Genomic DNA, 9,496 nt, shown 5'->3' on the forward strand with positions numbered 1-9,496 from the left:
AATAACCCGGCTTTTCCACATACGAGTGTTCACTCCCCGGCTCTCTTCCTGAAACAGTCCCTCTCCGTACACCTTCACCCTACAGACTGTGTAGCCTTATGCGTCCAGAGCTGGGAGCTGGAGGTGTTTACACACTAGGCCAACACAACCCCTAAAATCCTAATCTTCTCCCTGACACTGAACATATTTTTATGGTCAACTAAGGGAAAAAAAATAACCATTTGTCACAAATGTACATGGACGCAGAGACGCGGCGGATGCGGCAGTGAAAAGTGAGGACTATCTCAGCCTGTGCTCTGGCAGGGGATGCAGGAGCAACTGTGCTAAAGTCACCTTCAAAACCTAAACTGGAAACTCTTTCTGGATCTTTATATCTACAGTATAACTTTGATTTGACAGAAATAAATTCTTGCTCTTGGTTGCAAATTAACCAAGTGTCTTGCCAGTGAAATTGATATTGTTAGTCATTAAGTCTCTCACTTAAATAAAAGTGTTTTAGTCTTAGCCCTGAATCATAATACTCTCTACGTGTTCATAAAGGAGAACTGTTTTCTTTTATCTAGTACAAACATATGTGCATCAACATTCTTCTCAGCAGACTACTTCTGAACCCAACCAGATCATTCAGTTTTATTTAAATCCAGTCCTGGTTGTCTTTTTGAAACCTCCAACTACCAAACGTCAAGCATATTCTTGTTTTGTTTTTTTTTTCTGGAGGGTTTTTTCCTTTTTTTTTTTTTTCTGGTTAAATAGTCCATCTCCCAGAAACTCGCTAAATGACACACAAATATTGTCTGTCTTCGGGGGGAAAAAAGTTTTTTACATGATAGAAATCAGTTTTATGCGATTTAAATTATTCTTTAAAAAAGACGTAAAACTACAGCTTCACCCAAAGACGTACAAAATTCTTGTTTACTAAACAGAATAATACCAAGTCAGAAAAAGCACCAGAGCCTTTCCCTCACTGCTTTTTCGCCCTTTGGTACGTCAAACTGAAACACAACAAGAATCCGTTGCGCAGAAGTTATAAAACGCTCAAAATTATTTCCAAGTCAAGTACTGGCTGACCCTAAGGCAAACCCACCCTGTCCAGCTCCAAGCGAGTGCACCTGGGGCTCGAAAGAGGCAATGTGAAACTTTAGTTCACTTGCTTTCCCCTCGAAAGGTCTCTCGAAGCGTCAGTGGAAAGGATGTGGCCAAGGTGCCGCGGCGGAGACCTCCGCCGCCCCGGTTTCAGCCCTCGGGACTGACAAGCACCGCTCGGGCATCACCCCATCCCAGCGTCGGCCGGCACCGGCAACCCCCGGGGCTCTCTCCCGGGAGCTGCGGACCGTCACCGGCGCCCGGCGGGAAGAAGCGCGGCTCGTCCTGCGCGGCTGCGGTCCCAGCGCCGCCGACACGGGCGGAGGGACCACCGACACCCCGGACACAGCGAGCGGCCGAGCGGCCGGAGCCGACAGTCCCCCGGCTCCCCCGCACAGCCCAGGCTGAAGCCTGTCCTGCCCGCCGCGAGCTCCCGAGATGCAGCCACTTACCCCACGGTCCCCGCCACGAGCCGGGGGTGCGAAGTTTCTCCGGGCGAGCAGCAGCCCCCGGCCGCGGCGCAGGGCGGAGGTGCGGGAGCGAGCGGCGGGAGCGGGCCGGAGGGCGCCGGCGGTGGGGAGGATGCTCGGGCGCTCGTCCCTCGTGATCCAGGTGGCGGGCGGGCGGCCGGGGGACGGGGCGAGCCGGCGCTGCCCGCTCGCACGCGATCCGCGCCCGCCGCGCCCCGGCGGCGCCAGAGGGCGCTGCTGCGGCGGCTCCGGCCCGCGGGGAGCGGGAGCGGGGCCGGGATCCGCCGGGAGGGACCCGGCTGGGCGCCCGTCCCCGCCGCGGGATCCACGGGAGAGCCGGGAGGAGCCGGCAGCCCGCTGCCCCCGGTGCGGTGCACCTGTCCGCGCCGCCGAGCAGCCCGGCTATCCCGAAAAGCTGAAAGGGAAAAGTGCCGTGCGGGTCCTTCCCCTCCTCGCGGATGTCTGGAACAGCCTCAGTGTCCCCTGCACCGGTGCCTCTGGCCCCCGGCTGCCGCTCCGCCCGGCCCCGGAGTCGCCGCGCTTGTGCGGTTCCCGCGGCATCAGCACAGCTCCTTCGGCTGCACCGGTGCCTTCAGTACAGCACCGCGTTTACCGGCTTCTCCTGGAAGCCGAGTAGCAGCTGGGATCATTTCTTTAACTAGCAGTGTTTGTTTTATTTCCCCAGAACGTTTTGCCGACGGGTTTCTGGTTCGTACTGGAAGCGGCGGGGGAATCCCGGTCACGCGGCGAGGCCTTCTGCGAGTGGCCTTAGGAAGCTGGAATTGGGTAAGTACCTGAAGTGGCACTTGTATGGGAGGCTTAAGGAGAAGACAGACAAAGCCGGAGCGGGCTGATGCCAAAAACTCAAAGTAACAAAGTGAAAAACAGTCCTCTTCTTGGTGAGGTTCCAGTCCTTAGCGAGGAGATCCAAACTTGGAACCCCCAGCAGGCTTCTGGGACTTGCTGCTGTGGGGACAAACTGTCTGCCGCTCCTCAGACATGGACTGCCGAGGTGTCCCTCCAGATGAAGATCCAGTGGCAGGTACCACCCATCAGACAGCAGTGCCATGCACCCACTGCCTTCATCCCAGACACAGTGCCTCAGCTTTCTGTGATCTTTATCCACAGGCAGTCCTCCAGGAAATTGTCACGGTATAGGTGGCAGGAATATAAGTGGAAAACACAGATTTTTCTTTCCTATTTCTGCAATACAGGAAAGCAAAGAATTCTGGTTTTGCTAACCATAGGCTAGTTTGGGCTGGACGGTGTCTTTAAAGACCACCTAGTCCAACCCACCTGCAAGGGGCAGGAGCATCTTCAGCTGGATCAGGTTGCTCATCCAAACAGACCTTGAACATTTCCATGGATGGGGCTCCTACCATCTCTCTGGATGACACCTTCCAGGGTTTCACAACCCTCACTGTAAAATACTCTCTTCCTTTCATCTGGTCTGAATGACCTAATAGATGTTTTTTCCACATTAAGCTCTACTCTCAGGTTGCTTGTTGTGCAGACTGAATAAAAATGCAGTGCCTGAGCACTGATTTAGTAGGGAAGAAGGGGAGAGGAACAGGAGTACCACAGAGTACTTGAGTCTTCTCTCTCACCCTGGACGGCAGGTGAGGAGAGTGGTCCCAGCTCGATGGTCAGTCTCCATGGCTGCACTCATTTCCCAGCTTTCCCAGCTCTTCAGAGTTGTCTCTCTGGAGTGCCCTACCACCTGACCTCACAATCACTATTAAGTCTTTGGCTTGACTGCTCATGTATTTGTTTTAGCAGGGAAACTGTATTTTGGCAGGTGGACCCACATAATAAACCTCTATCTTCCTGTTGCCCATGTTGTTCAAGATGGGGGGAAGCCCAGAGCCCAGTCCTCCTGTCCTGTGCATAAAGATGGAAGAGCCCAGCTCACAGGAACGCTATTGTTCCAGCAAAATAGAACCAGTCAGTGTTGTTGATTGCTCCATTTTATCTTCCCAGACAGAGCCTTGGCTATAAAAATAGATGCAATAATCCACATGGACAGTTGCAATTGTAAATGGCATTCAGAAAGCAAAAATGGAATTCATAGTTTGACACAGACATATCCCCAATCCATCAGGATGTGACACACTGGCAGCATGTCTGTGACAAACTGTGAATGTCGTTATTTACTTTTCCTCCAAATGCTATTTACGATTGCAACCTTCGCTGTAAATTAGTGTATATATTTTATATCAGACTTTTCTGAGTGGCTTTGGTATTGTCTGCACTTATTATTTTCAAAGGATTGAATGCAAGTTAGACTACTTGGGCCACAATAAATCTTTGGGGACTACAGACTGTGCTTATGTTAGGAGGATTTGCCAGCACAACCGTACCAACTAAATCCTATCTGGCAGAGTCAAGGCCTATGTTTGGAAAGAGAAATCAGAGGCTATCAACACTGAATAGCTCTCCACTAGATGGAACAATGGTACTTCTGCTGCCAGGCCATTGACAGGGAGTGATTTACCCAGAAGACAATTGGGGGGTGGGGGGGTGGAACCCAGAAAGTGCTGGATAATGGTGAGACAGTCATGGGACTGCTATTGTTCATTGCTCCTCCTGGTGAACTCAGTGCCACAGAGGAGAGCTGGGGAGCTAGGAGGTGTCTTGGTGTGTGAAGACACATCAGGAATCATTGAACAGACATCAACCAGCTTTGAATTAGAAATGGTGCCACGACATGGTATTCAGGTCGCTCTAACAAATCTCTTCCTGAGCTTGTTTGACTGGGATTGGGGCCCCAAGCTAGCATATGTACAGCTTGGAATTTGGACCTGTCTGCATTGATATGTCCGAAGACGATGGCTCAGATGCTTTATGGGAGCTTATTCCACGTACAGCTGAATGACCAAGCCTACAGAGAGAATATCTGTGCTGTGCTCTCTTCACCCCCTGGATTTTACATTTTGTTAAAAGTAATTACGCTTGCCAGGCAAGAATTGTTTTTCATAATCTCATGCTGCTGACTGTTTATACTTATACCAGCTATGTGCAGATCATTTTTATACAAGTTAGGCTTACTGAACGACCGCCAGATACTTCTGTTTTCCTTCTTGAATTTTAATTGCTTACTTGCCCAGCATCTATTTTTAAAATGGAACTGTAAATGGAACAGTAACTTCCATCACTCACCATAGATGCAGCGGGTCACTGCTTTCCTTACTCCTCCTTTGCTCCTTCCTGCAGGGAACATGGAGGAGTTATCAAGGAAACTCCCCAGTCTGACCATTCATGAGACTCACTGGTAGTCTGTAACACCAGAGACTTTAACTGCTTCACCGACTTACTAAAATTTTCCTGAATGCAGTTTCAAACCAGGCATCTTTGATATATCAGTCTTCTTTCTTCCAAACTCCTGCTTGAAAATGTGTGTTCATTCAAAAGGCTGATTTGAAGACTGAACTTAAACTCATCCACACCTTCATTTTCAAGATTACATGCCATCAATTTCTCATATAGCCCCTTATTTCTGGAAAATAATTATCAGGTTCTGTCTTCTTATGGTCAGCATTATTTCAAGCACCTACATACCCAGAACATCCATTTTATCTCTAGTGTTGCAGCTTTTTGACTAACCAGTTTCTCATCTGTGTCCTTTCACTTATTTTTTAATGTTCCCCATTATTTTTAGATGATTGGGAAGGAAGACGATCATGTACAGGGAACTAGCAGAGAGCTGGAAGCCAATGTAATTTTCTTTTTGATCCTTTAACTAACACACGGTATTTGAAAAAAGAGACAGACATTCTTAATATTCTCATAAACACAAGCATTTCCTCATGAAGCAACACTGGTTGCTTCTTATTCCTTCCATACTGCTTTTATAAACTCTGAATGTACAAAGTGATTGAGATGCACTCGGTCTCCAGATTGCCAGAGCTAGCAATTTCAAACAATTTCAAATTAACTTATTTTCGTTGAATAGTGTTTCAGAACTATGCTATTTCAAGGCAGGAAAAAAGGCATATGAGATGTTTGGATAACGTTCTTGTTAAACTGCAAGCTGTCCTCACTCTGGATTTAGCCCCCAGTTTAATCAACTGATCATAATAAATTCAGAAGTGAAATCACAGCTAAAAAAACATCTTAATGACCAGATATTTTGTTAAGGGTTTGTTTGGATTATTTTTTTTTCCATGTTGTGCTTAGCTGGTGTTGGGTACCTCTTTAAACTTACATACTTCTAAGGATTGTCTTTATTAACCTCAGCCAAGTGTGTTACAGAGCAACAAAAATTTCATTGTCTGAGCTACTTTTGCTTATATTTACCACTCCTTAGAAGGCGGCAGGTTGGTAAAACTACTGCTCAGTGGTGCCTGGAGAAGCAGTGGAGCTGAGGTCTCAGATGGAATCACTCTGGAAGTGACAGTGATCTTGGAATTGAAGCTCACTCACCTTTGTCTTCACTTCCCTGCCAAGGGGAAAGTTGACTTTAGTGGGGGTAAGACCTGGTGTCTAGCACAGGAGGTGTTAGTGGGTGTCTGGAGAACAGAAGGACCTTTACAAGCCACCAGAGAAAAGGAGATGAAAAAGAGAAACAAAGTGCCTTAAGTGCAGAGATCTAAAAAGAAGAATAAGTGATTATATAATAAGATACTTCTTGCATCCTTCTCTGGCTTCTGTGTGCTCCAGTTCTGTTTCTACCAATTCCCCTGAGCTATCTTACTTAGAGGTCCATATGAAGCTGTGAATTGCAATAAAATGTGAGGAGAAACATTTAATTCAGTCATGTTCAGACTGGAGAAAATGTAAAACAATGTTTAGAAATCTAAATTCTATTTTCCCAATGGAAGCAGGCAGAAAGAAAATGGTAAGAAAATATTTATAACAAAAAAATCAAGAGATACCAAGTATGTTTTGTTATATTATTCATCTATTGTAAGATATCATACAGTCTTGAAATCAACAAACTTGATTTCCTTAAGTATTGAAAGAGAGTGCTAAAACAACAGGCAGAGCAGAGCCCTTACAAGTCATTATTGCTTATAAAAAATCAATCAATAACTACATCGTGTCAGTGAATTTTTAAGTCAGTTCATTCCACATGGTCCATCTTTCCTCTACCAAGGAAGGAAGGACTTATTGCTAAAAACAAGCAATAAGTCATCCTCATTCTTTTATTTTAATACTGTAAAGAGTATTTGTTTTTATAACCAAATTGATTTAAGACTCTGTGTGGCTACAAAACATTCTAAACAGATGTCTAACTCAAAAGACACTAATATGCTTTCTTTACACATTGTCACAGAAATTTACATGGGGTGCATGCAACCTGAAATCTAGACTTTTAAGCCCAAAGGAAAACACATTTAGAATATATATATTAATTTTTATATATAGATATAATATATATGTCTTAATGTGTAATATATTTTATATATATATATATTATTATATGTAAGTATTTTTAGTAATGTACTCCAGTGAATAGAAAACAGGCTTGCTACACATTTCTGTAATTGAATTAAAAGCCATGCTGTCAGAAAAGGTGTTATGAAACATTGGATTCAGGTACAGCGGAAGTATCACTGTATTAGTATAGTGGATTTTGTTTATAGCTATAGAGGGCTCAGAGTTGAGAAAATTTTGATTGACACATCTATGAGGAATGTGACGTGTTCCACAGCCCATGAGCTTTCATGACTGTGTGTAGCATTTCCTCTGGTAAGCATCCAAAATGTTTCATCCTGAGAGATGCAATTACAGAGGAGCACCAAACACTTCTTCTGTTGACCTTGGGCTCTGAGTTATGACAGTGTGGCAACCAACTTCAGAAAATTGCCTGCTGCCTTCCTCTGTCTGGTGCATTGACTGATAAAGCGGGAATTGCACATTCATCAGACTCTTCTCAAGCTTTTCCAGTAGAGGATTAGGACAGCTAAAGATGCTAAGCTCAAATCAAAGGGGGCAAAACCAACCACATTGAAGAGGGGAATCATCCTGATCTTTTTCTGAGTCCTGTATAAGATAGAGGGTATTTCTTCTATGAGGTGAAAGCTCTCAGGGATCTGATATGAATCTATACCAGTGCCTCTCATCCTTGCACACAACTCACTTGGACAGTGCAGTCATAAGGAGCAAGTGTGCCTGGCAAGAACCAATCCCACAGTGTTCCACCACTGATTCTCTGCCTCTCTTAACCTGTTCCTTCTCTACAGCCCTCAGCAAGAGACTGCCTGAGAAGCGCAAATGAGGCTGTTTCCTAAAGGAGCCCCAGTCATCTGAAGCAGAGTGATATGGGAACACGTGACAGGCTGTGATGTGGATGAGCAACACGGTGGTGCTGGCCAGGGATGTCCTTAGCTGAGATCTCAGTTTTTCTGTGGAGAGCTTCCTGAAGCTCCTGAAGGAGCAGCCTTAAACTGCCCCCACCCAAAGGGCAGCTGCCCATAAACTGAGGATAGGGCACAGCTGACTTATGCTGTGGAAGACAGAGATGTAGAGCAATGGTTTGCTCATGCTCTGGATGTCCTTATGAATTTCAGACTGTCAAAACAGCACTTACAAATTGTGTATGCTTGTGTACATGCATATGGCGACAAAGGGGAAGGTAGGTACAGGGACATTTTTGTATTTTCATTGAATTTGAAATGTTGACTAATGTAAACTGTAATTTAATGTCCAGTTTGAGCACCTGGACCTACCAGGTTCCTCATAGTGGATTTAGAGAAATAAAGGGATTGTACAACTGAATGAGAGCTCTTCACAATCAACAGCTTCTTGCCATCCTACCACAAAGTATAAATCTTGGTGGGGAGTACCATACAGTCTCATTTTCCCCCAGGAAATAGTTTGGCTGTAAGTATTTCATGGGCATGACTGTTGCTAAAATATAAGTGTTACCAAGAGTGGAGATATTACGCACTGTGCTAACAGTAAAAGTTCAAATTAAGGAAAAGGGAGAAGTTGAGACAATATTATGGACAAAATGAAGTTACTGGCATAGACTGTGTTCCTCAGGGTTGTTGTAAGAGGATAGAGACACAATTTTTAGATCTAAAAGTGCTTTGCTCTCTCAGGAAGGGGAGAATTGAGAGAGGTGCCTGTCAATTCTTGTAATTCTTGTCTTTCTTGGGGTTTGTTTTTGTCCTTCTTTCTTTCTCTCATTATTTATATGATTACTATAATCATCATTAGTATCATTAGTATGTCTGGGTTTTTGTTTCAATTATCAAACTGTTCTTAACTCCCAAGTTTTATGTTTTTTTCTCATTCTCTTCCCCATCCTTCTGGGGGCATGGAGTGAGTGAGAAGCTGTGTAGGACTTAGCTGTTAGCTGGGGTTAAACCACAACAACTTGGTAGTGGTTTGAACCCTTATGTGCTGAGAGAAATCGGTTTGGGGAGTACTGTAGCATAGCAGATATGAGGCAGATAGGAAGGCCAGTGGGTATTTATGAATATGAGGTAATCAGACATCTTGACCATTCCTCCTCTTGGAATTTCTATCTGCACGCTGCTGGAATCCAGGAGCTGGTAGCTGTATGTGTGCTTTTCTGTATCTTTTTTGTCCTCCTTTCTCTTTCTTAGTCTTCTAATTCCCTCTTCTTTGAACTTCTGAATAACTTCAAATTGAATGGGCTTATAGTTCTTTAATTTGAATGGGCCAAGTTAACTCTTTGAGATGTGTTGTATGTTAATTGAACGTTGCACTAAACCTTTTGCCAAAGTTTCTCTGATTTTCTAAAGCTGCCCATAAACTATTTTTGGTTGTTTTGACCTCCTGGGGATATCTTGTCGGTATTTCTCCCGTGCATCTAACTCAGGGTTAGATGAGCCCTGATCCCTGTCAAAGACCTTGTCAAGCGAGAAGTTTGTGACCTTACACCTGTTCTCATGGGGTTTGGCTGTTCAGCTTTGCTATATTCCATGTTACATCTGTATGGCCTTTTTAACTGCCATATGCCATTCAACCAC

The sequence above is a fragment of the Parus major genome, chromosome 2 (genome assembly GCF_001522545.3).
Source record: "Parus major isolate Abel chromosome 2, Parus_major1.1, whole genome shotgun sequence".
NCBI classification, from domain to species: Eukaryota; Metazoa; Chordata; class Aves; order Passeriformes; family Paridae; genus Parus; species Parus major.